Below are 13,974 nucleotides of genomic sequence, written 5' to 3'. Positions count from 1 at the left end.
TAGAGTGCATCTTGCGACAGAAGTATTTTATGTAAAAACAGGTAATCACTGCATTTAAATTCATGACAATATATTATGTAAGTTTAACTGAGTGTGATAAATGCATGTACTAAATTTAATAACAGTGGCTTTACATTAAATGACAAGTTGAATGATAACATTTTAGGAAGATAGAGTCTATACTCCAGCTAGCAGTTTTGAATGTAGTATGTACCTTGTCTGGATAAATTGCACTAGTCAATGCCATTTATTTACTATATATTGTAAAATATCAGTATTGATGGTGGCAATTTGCATGATAGATTTTTATCATCTTAAATTAGTGTCCCTGTTCAGTGAACCCTAAATGGGCCTGGAAACTAACAACAGCTTTGTTTCATTATTCTTAATACTGTTTGACCTACTGAAATATCTACAAAAGTGACAGTACAAGACTTACCTGGTGCATAAGCTGTTAAGTTAATTTCACACAGAAATTACCTGCACGTATTATAAAGATAGCTCTGTGCATTATACCTGTACATTCTTAGGATCTAAGAAATGAAGGGATTATTCTCTTTACTAGCAATGCCAGAGAAATTTACAAACCATTAAAAAGCAATGCAAGTATTTTTGCTCAATATTAACATATAATTTGACTAGATTCTTGGGTAAATTAGATCTTTGGTTAAACACTCATCTCCTGAAACATGCAAGGAAATGATGTTGTGAATAGTTTGAACCATCTGACAAAACTAGATGTGCAAATAGCATATATGGCTGTATTGATAGCACTATAGCCGTATCAATTATATATATATATATATATATATATATATATATAGAGAGAGAGAGAGAGAGAGAGAGACAGAGAGACAGAGAGAAGACAATGAGTGTGTACCAGTGTTTTTGTTGTTGTGGGTTTATTGAGATTTTGCAACACATGATAGGCTATTCATGGCAGCCATTATAACTGGTGGAGAAAGAATCTGGGAGAACCCTGGGGAAAAAAAACTAACTCACAGGAAACTGCTGGCAGTCTTTCTCATGTATCAACATTGGCCAAGCCTGAGACTTGAACACATAAGGACAGAGGTGAGAAGGCAGTGATCTGTAGAGGTAAGGACTTTAGACCACTTGGTAACCTATGATCTGTACCAGAGTTGTATATAGTGGTTTGGATATTTTTTTTCAAAGACAATAGTCTGAATGATAGATAACCAATGCCAAAATACAAAAATATTTCAACTGTAGAATTCCAAAAACACAAAGGCACATCTAGTCCACTAGTCAAATATATGTATAAAGTTTCAGTGAATGGTGAACAGACAGATGGATAAAATAGACATAATCAAAACCATTTTTTAGGAGCAGTAAATTCCAAAAAGTACATCTATTACACTAATAAAGTATGCATACTAAAAGAAAAATCTAGACCACTAATCTGTGTACCAAACAGCATATGTAGAAGACTTGTCTAATATGCATACCAAAAGGGATATGTAGACCTGACTAGTCCAATATGTGTACCAAAAGTCAAATATATGCCACATGTTTAATATCTGTACCAAAAGACACATCTATGTATGTACCATATTTTAATATGTGTATCTAAAGGCACATCTAAACCACTAGTCTAGTGTGTGTAGCAAAAGGCATATCTACACCTGTCCACTTGTCTAATATGTGTAGCAAAAGGCATATCTACACCTGTCCACTAGTCTAATATGTGTAGCAAAAGGCATATCTACACCTGTCCACTGGTCTAATATGTGCAGCAAAAGGCATATCTACACCTGTCCACTTGTCTAATATGTGCAGCAAAAGGCATATCTACACCTGTCCACTTGTCTAATATGTGCAGCAAAAGGCATATCTACACGTGTCCACTTGTCTAATATGTGCAGCAAAAGGCATATCTGAGTCTAATATGTGTAGCGAAAGGCATATCTACACCTGTCCACTTGTCTAATATGTGCAGCAAAAGGCATATCTGAGTCTAATATGTGCAGAAAAAGGCATATCTACACCTGTCCACTTGTCTAATATGTGCAGCAAAAGGCATATCTGAGTCTAATATGTGTAGCGAAAGGCATATCTACACCTGTCCACTAGTCTAGTATATGTAGCAAAAGGCATATCTACACCTGTCCACTATTCTAATATGTGCAGCAAAAGGCATATCTACACCTGTCCACTATTCTAATATGTGCAGCAAAAGGCATATCTACACCTGTCCACTGGTCTAATATGTGCAGCAAAAGGCATATCTACACCTGTCCACTATTCTAATATGTGCAGCAAAAGGCATATCTACACCTGTCCACTAGTCTAATATGTGCAGCAAAAGGCATATCTACACCTGTCCACTATTCTAATATGTGTAGCAAAAGGCATATCTACACCTGTCCACTATTCTAATATGTGTAGCAAAAGGCATATCTACACCTGTCCACTATTCTAATATGTGCAGCAAAAGGCATATCTACACCTGTCCACTATTCTAATATGTGCAGCAAAAGGCATATCTACACCTGTCCACTATTCTAATATGTGCAGCAAAAGGCATATCTACACCTGTCCACTATTCTAATATGTGCAGCAAAAGGCATATCTACACCTGTCCACTGGTCTAATATGTGTAGCAAAAGGCATATCTACACCTGTCCACTAACCTAATATGTGCAGCAAAAGGCATATCTACACCTGTCCACTATTCTAATATGTGCAGCAAAAGGCATATCTACACCTGTCCACTGGTCTAATATGTGCAGCAAAAGGCATATCTACACCTGTCCACTAGTCTAGTATATGTAGCATAAGGCATATCTACACCTGTCCACTATTCTAATATGTGCAGCAAAAGGCATATCTGAGTCTAATATGTGTAGCAAAAGGCATATCTACACCTGTCCACTATTCTAATATGTGCAGCAAAATGACACATCTATACCACTAGACTAATATGTGTTCCAAAAGAAACATCTAGACTACTAGTCTTATATGTGTACCAAAAGGAACATCTCTATATGCGCCAGTAGTCTAATATTGTACCAAGACGCACATCTAGAACACTAGTCTAATGTAATGAAGGGACATCTGTACCACTTGTATGTGTATAATGTGTGTAACAAAGGGACATCTATGCCACTATTCTAATGTGTACAAAACAACACATATATGTATGTACCATAGTTTAATTTGTGTTAAAAAGGCACATCTAGATCAATAGTAAAATATGTGTACCAAAAGGCATATCTACACCACTTGTCTAATATATGTACCTAAAGGCACTTCTGACAACTACTGTAGTCTGATATTTGTGCCAAGGCATATATGTACCACTAGTCTGATATGTGTCCCATCAGATATTGACATCTACATGTATATATGTACCTCATGTCCACTATATGTAACAAAAGACATATCTACATAACTAGTCTAATATAGTTACAAAAGGGCATGTCTGTACCCCTAGTCTAGTACATGTATGTGTTACAAAAGACAAATCTAGACCACAAGTCTAATATTTGTACCAGTGGTACTTCTAGGACATATGTCTAGTAAGTGACCCAAAGGCACAGTTATATCACTCATCTAATATGTGTGCCATTAGTTACATCAATATATGTATCACTAGTTTTATATGTATACTAAGATACAAATTTTATATGCACCACTAGCATACTATGAGTACAAAGGCCCATCTAGTACACTAATCTAATATGTGTACAAAGGCACATCTAGTATACTAATATGTGTACAAAGGTACATCTAGTACACTAGTCTAATATGTGTACAAAGGCACATCTAGTACACTAATATGTGTACAAAGGCACATGTAGTACAGTTGTCTAATATGTGTACAATTCATCTTGTACACTGGTCTAATATGTGTACAAAGGCACATTTAGTCCACTACTCTAAAATATGTACAAAGGCACATCTAGTACACTAGTCTAAAATATGTACAAAGGCACATCTAGTACACTAGTCTAAAATATGTACAAAGGCACATCTAGTACACTAGTCTAAAATATGTACAAAGGCACATCTAGTACACTAGTCTAAAATATGTACAAAGGCACATCTAGAACACTAGACTACTCTGTGTACAAAGGCACATCTAGTACACTAGTCTAAAATATGTACAAAGGCACATCTAGTACACTAGTCTAAAATATGTACAAAGGCACATCTAGTACACTAGTCTAAAATATGTACAAAGGCACATCTAGTACACTAGTCTAAAATATGTACAAAGGCACATCTAGAACACTAGACTACTCTGTGTACAAAGGCACATCTAGTCCACTAATCTGTGTACAAAGGCACATCTAGTCCACTAATATGTGTACAAAGGCACATCTAGTCCACTAATCTGTGTACAAAGGCACATCTAGTACACTAGTCTGATATATGTACAAAGTCACATCATGTACAATAGACTATTATATGTACAAAGGCACATCTAGTCCACTAGTCTAATATATGTACAAAGTACATCTAGTACTGTAACACTAGTCGTATATGTGTACGAAGGCTAATCTATTACATTAGTCTAAATTATGTACAAAAGTACATCTAGAACACTAGTCTAATATGTGTACAAAGGCACATGTAGTACACCAGCCTTTTATGTGTACAAAGGCACATCTAGTACGCCAGTCTAATGTATGTACAAAGGTACATCTAGTACGCTAGTCTAATATGTGTATACAGGAACATCTAGTACAGTTGTCTAATATGTGTACAAAGGCACATCTAGTACAGTTGTCTAATATATGTACAAAGGCACATCTAGTACAGTTGTCTAATATGTGTACAAATGTATATCTAGTACACTAGCATTATATGTGTACAAAGGCACATCTAGTACACTAGTCTAATATGTGTATAAAGGAACACCTAGTACAGTTGTCTAGTATGTGTACATGGGCACATCTAGCACACGGGTCTACTATGTGTACAAAGGTACATCTATTACACTAATCTAATATGTGTAGGAAAAGATGGATCTATATCTCTAGTCTAATATGTGTACATGTATTGATACATATAATAGAGTTTTGTTTCACACAATCATGCATGGATGGATGAATGTATGAAAAAAGACAATAATATTAAAAATGCTGAAGCTGAGGAATTGTGAAATGCCAAAAAAGATTTGTCTACACCAACAGCCTAATATATATACCATACTTGAAGATACATCTAACAATTTAAATTTATAGAGCTTATGTTCCTTAAATGAAATTGTTGAATGGCTGGATGAATTGATAAATGGGTTGGAAGGTTAAGATGTTTAATTTAATTTTTTTAATGCATAGCAAAATGAACATCTATACTGCTAGTTTGATATGTATACCAAGTTCCACAGATATGTCTGTAATCATCATGGTTTTGAAATCTGAACAGGTAAACAAGAGGATAGTAAGTATGAATGAATAAACTGCTGAAAACAAAAAAAAAGTTTTTAAATGACAGATTGGGAGTATCATTTAAATGATGAATTGGGAATATCAAAATATTTTAGAGTTCTGCTCTGGAAACAAAAGTACAGCAGAATTTAAATACTTGAGGTGAGTGTACAATGCACAATCAGGGGCCTCATGAAACTGAATTATAAGATTTATCTCTCGTTCTCTCTGTTCAGAGGAGGCCCTGTGTGGCCGAGTTGTCTGAAGCGCTCTCTGTTATGGATCACTGCCATCTCACCACTGTCTACGTGGGTTCGAGTCTCAGATTCAGCCAATGTGGGTATGTGAGAAAGCTTGCCAGTAGCTTCTCGTGGGTTGGTGGTTCTTCCTGGGGTTTTCCCGGGTTCTTCCTCCACCATTAGTACTGGCTGCCATGTATAGCCTATCGTGTGCTAAAAAATGGCATTAAATCCTACAACAACAACAACAACAAAGCAACATCAGATTTGTGCAAATGTGTTTGCTTATCATCTATATTCATTTGTATTTTAAACACCATGAACCTAGCATACTCATAACCTTAATTATAATTGTTTATTTTCAATTATTATGTTGTCATGGTTGATTGGTGATCATATATTGCTTAAATACAAATAATTGGAATTTTATCGATTACTGTCAAATAAACCCTATATTCAAGATTACTGTACAATAACAACATTGCTTCTGTGAAAGGACAACCAGAGATGGTATGTGTCCAGATTTTGATTGAAAATGGTAAAATTGGCATTAGGTGATTGCTACCAATGACCATATATCCTATTTGTGTCCAAATAATCAGTGGCTTCATCATGCCCCAAAAATATCAAAATCTTGTTTCATTCATTTCACAAAGATGCTAAGAAGTAATCCCCACATTGACTAAAGCTCTGACATAAATGGAAGATTATCACCCCACTCCATCCCCACCCTGCCAAGATTTGTTATTTCAGTTTATTATTGCTTTTTCTTCTAATGAAGGATTTTCAACCTCCTGGATGTGTTATTTTAACTGATTAATGCTTACACATAAAAAGTACAGGCTATCACACACCCTGGATTTGTCGTCTTAAACTGGTTATCACTCTCACCTAAAGAAGAGAGAATAACAAAAACTGAATTTTTTATATCAAACAACCTTGAGCATTGCACAAAGGTTTTGTCCCTAAATCTAGCTGGATTGAGCAGCTGTCACAATAAAGTAATTTGATTACTACTTGGCTGTTATTGTTTTATGAATTCAGTTTGAGAAACAAAACTTGCAAACACCGCATGCATTACATAAATAAATATTCATGTAAATTAAAAATCAATGCTGAGCATGGGAACTACCATATAGCCATGTATTGATGTTGGATTAGATTTAAAATGTGTAAGCCTTTATTTTCTTGGGTAAAATAGTTGTACATATATGAACAGATATTGTGAATTCCATTCCAATAGGCCTGTGTTAAATGTTTTGCACAATTGATATACTTTCAATTAAATACCAGCAAAGTATACTTACATCCTATGTACAATCTATCACAGGGCATGTGAGGAGCTCTACCTGATGAGTGTAAGTGCAAGAAAAATTGCATAATTTGTCTGAAAATGGGAGTTTCTGTAGAAGTTTGGAAATGTAAAATTGGCCGTTTCATGCAAGCAGACTGGAAGGGAATATATATACAGGGTTTGAAAGTTTCAGGAAGCCATTTAAGTTGCACAATTAAGCTCATGTCAGCCCTCAATCTTCTCATAATGGCAGGTATCAAACCAAACTTATTGCCCCAGACACAATGCATGGAAACAAAATAACATATAGAACCCTCTCAAAATAAATTATCTGTCGATACATTTGCATTTGATTCTGGCAGGGAAATCAAAAATAGTGCTGATGATCATGGCGAGGAAGATGTTTTGGTTGTTTTAACTGATATACAACAAGAACTCCCAATCAACCAGTTGTAACTGTTCGATCTTGAACAGCAAATTTTAAAATATATCTGTTCAGATAAAGGAATAACATGAATGCCTGTGTCAATATTGTGAGACTTTGTGACTCAGTTTAATAACAGCAATAACTAACCCATCACTATTTTACAGCTTTATTGTCATTATTTCGTGTGTTTTTTAGAATAAAGTCAAGATAATCAGATAATCTGTGGGGCAGCATAAAGGGCCCTTGGGATGCTTACCCAAACTATCTATTGCTCCAAGTGGCCATGAAAAAAAATCATTGTGCACTTTGCACTTTATGGCCTTTTGGATCCTGGAATTTAATGGATTCCAACTGTATCTATTTGTGTATCGTCCAAATTTTCTGGTTTTTTGCTCGTAGACAACCTAAGGCTTAGCACTTCAGTTCTAAGGAATACTTCATGATCCCAGGAGTTTATGAGACAACCTTTTTGGACAGACTGTGAGGCGCCTACAAAAGAAGGGATAGAAACACTTGTGCAGTTAATCCCCTCCCCCCAAAAGGATAAGTTGGACACTTCACATTCAAGGCAGCTTGTTGCATCCTTCTGAGAGGGATGTGGTACACTGCTCACCTCGCATCCGAGTAATGTTTCTCCCTCCCATTAAGGAAGTGATACAAAACCCACTGCAATGTGTTTCTCCGTCGTAAGGATGTGGTGCACCACACATCTCAACGATAGCATGTCCTGATGGGAAGGGTCAGCAAAGTACCCTTCTGGAATAAGTTAAGGATAATGTATTCTCTGATTATCACTCAGTGGCTTCACAGTATGGAAATAGGGTACGGACCTAGTTCACCTCTCTCCCCTTCTACCATCCCATCCTGTACAGGATCGGGAGTCTGCACACTATGCTGACACATGAAAAGCGAATCAGATTGATATTCCCCTCATTATCTCAATGAATCATTAACAAATTTGGGACCCTCCACCTCAGGATCACTAGCCCTTTATGGGATGTTGGAACCTGTAGAGATGATGATTCGGCTTGTCTCTTGCCATTACCTACTCACCAGGTAACATCGTCCCAGATGCCTACAGGCATCACATCATCCAGGGCTGACAGATGATCTCGCATCCCCTGTTCAATTCATTGCACTATAGACATTTCTCATCACTCTGAATTACTGGCTGCAGTGTACTCCTATACCCCCTCTACAACCGAAAGACATATTGATCCCCAACAACTCTCCGGTTCAGGGTGTGCTAGACAACGATGATGATGCCTTCTCTAACCTTGTCGAGTCCAATTAGTTCGAACGAGTAGCAGCGCCAATGATTCCTCCTATCAGGCCCACCCTTTCCTCTAAGGTGGATTATGAAGAGATCTGGTCCTTTTGATATGATGGTAAAGGAAGTCTACCGCTTCTTATCCCTTGATTTGTGCCCGAAACCATCTGGCACACAGTCCAAGAAGATCCTTTCCATTTTGGGAAAGATCTCAGCCACGCAACCTAAAGAATATCTCCTGCGTCTTCGTCATTTCTCCACGATCAATGACATATATCAAGGGTTATTAGCAGCACAAAACGTAGCTCAAGTCTAGTCAATCCCTCGATGTTGAGACCATTAATCTATATTGCCTGTTACCCGCACGTTTCCCGAAGTGGCTTACTAAACCTACCCAGCTGGATGCTTGTTCATCCAAATGGGTATTTCAACTGGAGCCTAGGAACGCCTTTTCTTAACAACAATTCAAGTCATGGAATCAAAAGCCAGGGTACACGTCACCATTGCTTCGCATGCTGAGCTCTTCGCTGCTACTTTGGCTAGTATGCTGTGAGAGGTATCATTGAATCCAAACGCCTTACAACGCGTGCTAGAGGCTGAGGAAAACACGCCCATACATATGCTTGCTATCACAAATGACATTATCGGTGGAATTTCAGCACATCAGCTGTGACATTGCATTGGACTTTTTACCCGAATTCTGTGAGTGGTAGCGGTATAATGCCGATTTCTAGGAACATCGATTGTATAATATTTCCACGACTGGCTTATTCATCATGTTCCGGTTCAGTTCCTTCATCAGAATCTGTTCTGTTGTTCATCCGTGGTAATTAGGTTGAGTCTTTTTTGCAATCTCGAGAAGTCGAAACTTATTCCATTATAGGATTTCGTTTACGTGGAAAATAGAGTCCTCACGAACTAGAAATTGGCCCGCGGACCAGATAAATCGAATTATATCTCTCTCTGAGGCGCTAAGATGTACATTGCATCTGCAGATTTGGTTCACTAAGACGTCTTCATATGTTACCTATATAGTTCCTCCTCCTCGCAAGGCGTAAACCACACAGAGATTCTCGATCAACCCTGATCACTCCAGGATCAGTGTTTGAACATTAATTGCGCTGGTGGATGAATCGGGACTGATTTCTAACAGGGGTCCCCATACCTGCACCCGACTCCCGGTCCTATGTTTGCCAAAGCGTCAGTTTCCGTTGATACGATCATTTAGAGCCATTATTAATCCTCTGGAGTATTTTGACTTCGGCCTCAACAGCCTAGAAATGAAAACAGTATCTATACTGTTGCAAGGGTGCGTCGACAGAGGATTGAGTCGATGTGTCAGTTATGGTCCTTTCAGAGAATACCTCCGTCGTAGTATATCCGACGCATAGAAGCACATATGCTACTTCTCATTGCCTGGACTCCACTGAGAGCATTACGCGCCGCTCTCCACAACATTCCGGAGAGAAGAACATATTAGCGGACAGCCTATCAAGGAATGACAGATATATTCTCACATAATGGTATCTTTACGGCTACGTAACATAATCCCTTTTCATACTATCGGGAAGAACCCTGGCGAACCTGTTTGAGACTATATGATCAACGACTGACTTTCCTTTTTATGTTTCTCTCGTCCTGGACCTGGTTGAATGGTCAGTAAACGCTTTCTGCCTCCAGTGAGATCGACGATTTTCATACGGCTTCCCGCTTGTCCGTCTGCAACCTCAAGTTCTGGAAAATATCAGAACTGTCACTCTCATCACCCTATTGTATCATCGGCTATCGCGGTTCAACGATCTGCTAAACCTAAACCTAATCAAACCAAAGTAAAACGAAATGGTAGGAAACATTTTCCTTTCTCTTAAGGGCTCGGTAGACATTTTGTTTGCCTATGTCCCATGGTATATTGTCACCACAATCAAAATAGCAAATTTTATAACGGTAGAGACCTCTTTTTATGAAGTTCGAGCTGTTGCTGCCTTATGGTCCTACCTTAATCAGTCCCTTTGGAAGACGTAATGAAGTCAGCAATGTGGCGTTCCCATGTTACATTTTCCTCTCTTTAAATCCGTTCGTTTGCACAGGAAAGCACATGCCGTTTTCCTTTGGGGCTTACCGTTGTGGCACAACATGTGGCCAAGAGATGTACCAATATTCTACGATATGGATTCACTTCGTGAACAGAGAAAAAATACAATTTTCTCTCTTTTTGTACCGTTATAACGACATTATGAGACTTCACATTTGACAAATTTAGCTGGGCAATAGCCAATGGTAAGTTATTACTATTAAAATGTAGTGATTTTATTTTAGTGGGTGTACTAATCTTGACTATGCAAGACTTCCCAGTAGCTATAGCCGAATGCACTCCTCCCTCTCCGCTCTGATGTTTTCAATGAAACGTCGTCTATGAAAAAGGTGCACTAGTTAATTGCGTCATAGTGATAATTATCATCTCTGTGGGAGAATGTATTTACATCATACGGACGGTAGTTTTTCGGCAGGAAAAGTTAAAACTGCGTAATAGAAATGGGGAGGTATCGCATAATTAAAATTAGTTCTAGTCCCTACCCAACCCATTGCCAGAGATTAACATAATAATGAAAAACGTGTAAACATTTAAAATCTTAGTCCCGAATGAGCAACTCAATATGCTACGTATTTGGTGAACTAATGACCATGTAACCTTGAACAATGCATGAAGGAAATGGAAACATAAATGCGAGAGTTCCTAGGAAATGAACATTCATCAAAGACCGCTCCGGTGACCTTAATGGTTAGAGCGTCCGCCTCGGATGTGGGAAGTCGCGGGTTCGAATCCCGTCCGATTTATATCAAAGATTTCTAAAAATGGTACTAGCAGCTGCCTCGCTTGACGCTCAGCATTAAGAAGTTAGTATTAGAACTGGTCGGCCTGGGTGAGACATGATGCTACATTTCTGTAGCATGATGCCCCAGTGCTAGACATCACTAAAACTGCCATACTTCAGACAATGTAGCGATATGACTGGAAAGTTGTTAAAAGCTACGGTAAAAATAAAAATAACACACACATATACACACACACACACACGGAACAAGTACAGACAGACCGTCACATAGGCATGAAAGTGTTTGCAAACCACGGCTAATCAATATAAAATTGGCGAACTTTGAAAACAAACAAAACGTGCAATCCAATACTAAGACAAGCTTAAACGGTACAACTAGTCAAATCCCCACCCCAAAACCGAAGACTATACATATAATGTGCGAGACGATAAGAAAGTGTTGGTAACCCGTACTGTAACTTAGTAAACTTAGTAACTAATGAAAACTCAAGGAGACATGGATGTAAAGGAAAACATCCCACTTAGAAAAACTTCAAACGGAGAAGATGTGAAAAAGCAGTTCCTGTGTTTTTTGTTTTTTCTTCAGTTTTTGTTTCTACAAATCGATCCAGCACGTTTTCCGAAAGTAACTTGTAATGCGTACAAACACACACATTATTTAAGTTTCAGGATTTTTTTTTTTTTTTTTTTCGTGGAAGATATACCGACAGCCGCAATAGCAACAGCGTTAGTTTCGCCTATTCCTGTTAAAGCAACATCTCTCTCAATCACAGCAGCATCCCTTTTCTGGACTATTTGTATAATCATTTTCCTTTACCTACAAGTGACTGGAAAAATTCGACGAAGTGTACAGATCAAGTACCATGAATTTATTCACCGTCTTAAAATGTATTTTCCCGGTGGTACAACACCGTGTGTCAGTATTTCCCCAATGTTTTTACTATCCTGGTTGGAAACACGAGCATAGTTCATCATTCATTCAGAAGACATTCACAGCTACGATCGATTCCACAAGTATTTTTACCTCCCTACTGAGCTCAATGAAAGACTAAATTTTCTATTTGTGAATTATGTTGTCTTCGGAAATAACGTTGTTGAAAACATAGTGACAATTATTCCCTTTAAAAATGGAATATACCTAAGCAACGTACGATGGGGAGTGAATTTGTACATCCTCAGATTCCTCACTTTCCTTCTGTCAATATATCGTATTTTGTCAGTGCTAATATTATTATAAAAGGAGATCCCAAATATTGTTCTCTCCAAATGAAAGGTCGCTGTGAAATTACATTTTAGAAACCGATGCTCCTGTGAATTGTAAGAGATATATCTTGTTTACCGAGGGGTCATTCAACAACGACGGCATTATTTAGAAGATATGTTAAGATCAGCATTTCGAATGGAAGCACTAAGCCTAAAATCGACGGTGTCTCGAGGAGTGCGTGTTTTAAAAGACACATTTTTGACACAAGGGTACAAAGACAGAACGACAGCCACGACGAGTGAATGTGAAACTTTAAACGTTACCTTTGAACTCCAATCCAAGATCAATGAACATGTGTTCCAAGGATAGCTACGAAAACGATGCTCATTATCATTGTCAACAATGCGACCCGAAATGGAGTCATCCATCAAAATACTTTCAAGTTGCAGCACTTCAACGTGTCCAAGATAAAAGTCACTCGAGATGACCAGATGTTGAGTACCAGACCCTTTTAACCTAACATTGCCCATAAAAAATCATTTGAGATCTTACTAGACACTGTTTAAAGTCACATGACAGATATCAACATCAGCTAAGGCATTTTGTGCGATGATTATGCTGGAGAATATGCAAGGTAGCAACAAGGGACATTGCCATCATATTCAATCAGGCAAATTTCATATGGAACTTTAGTATGCAGTAGCACCAAACGCAGTAAAAGTCATTGTGTATGCATAATTTGACAATAATTTTGCAATTTGAGAAACTTGGTCCATGACTATTATAAGAAAAGAAAACACAAATAATGGAATAAAGAGAATAGCACTCACAAACCTCATTTGAAGAAGACAAAACTACAGTAATGATGCCATGATGGCCAAGATATTTAATCTCCTGTTTGCTGGTGCATTGACTGAAAGACTCGCAGACCGAGCCATGTAACATTGTCACCAATGTCAAATCAAGCATCCTCGTCAGAAAATAAACACGACGTATATATTTGATGACTAGGTCCAAAACAAATTGGACGGGTAACTATAATGGGCGTCGACATTCTTCTCAGAAGAGAAGATTTTGAGAAGTGGTATAAGGATTGGCATGTCTATTCCTTACCTCTGTTGATTTCTCTGGAGACGAAACGTTCTCTTGCAAAAGATTACTGAGACTACCCATTGTTCATTGACTAACCTGACATAACTTTTCAAGGAAGAGGACAATTATGTGCTAATGACTTAACATTATCTGTAAAGTAAATAAAGGAAAACTGAAAACCTGGGAACTTCATTACATGCAGACCCACAGTTCGT

Source organism: Sinohyriopsis cumingii, chromosome 9 (assembly GCF_028554795.1).
Source record: "Sinohyriopsis cumingii isolate HCF-2022 chromosome 9, ASM2855479v2, whole genome shotgun sequence".
NCBI classification, from domain to species: Eukaryota; Metazoa; Mollusca; class Bivalvia; order Unionida; family Unionidae; genus Sinohyriopsis; species Sinohyriopsis cumingii.
Note: the sequence above shows the minus strand (reverse complement) of the source record.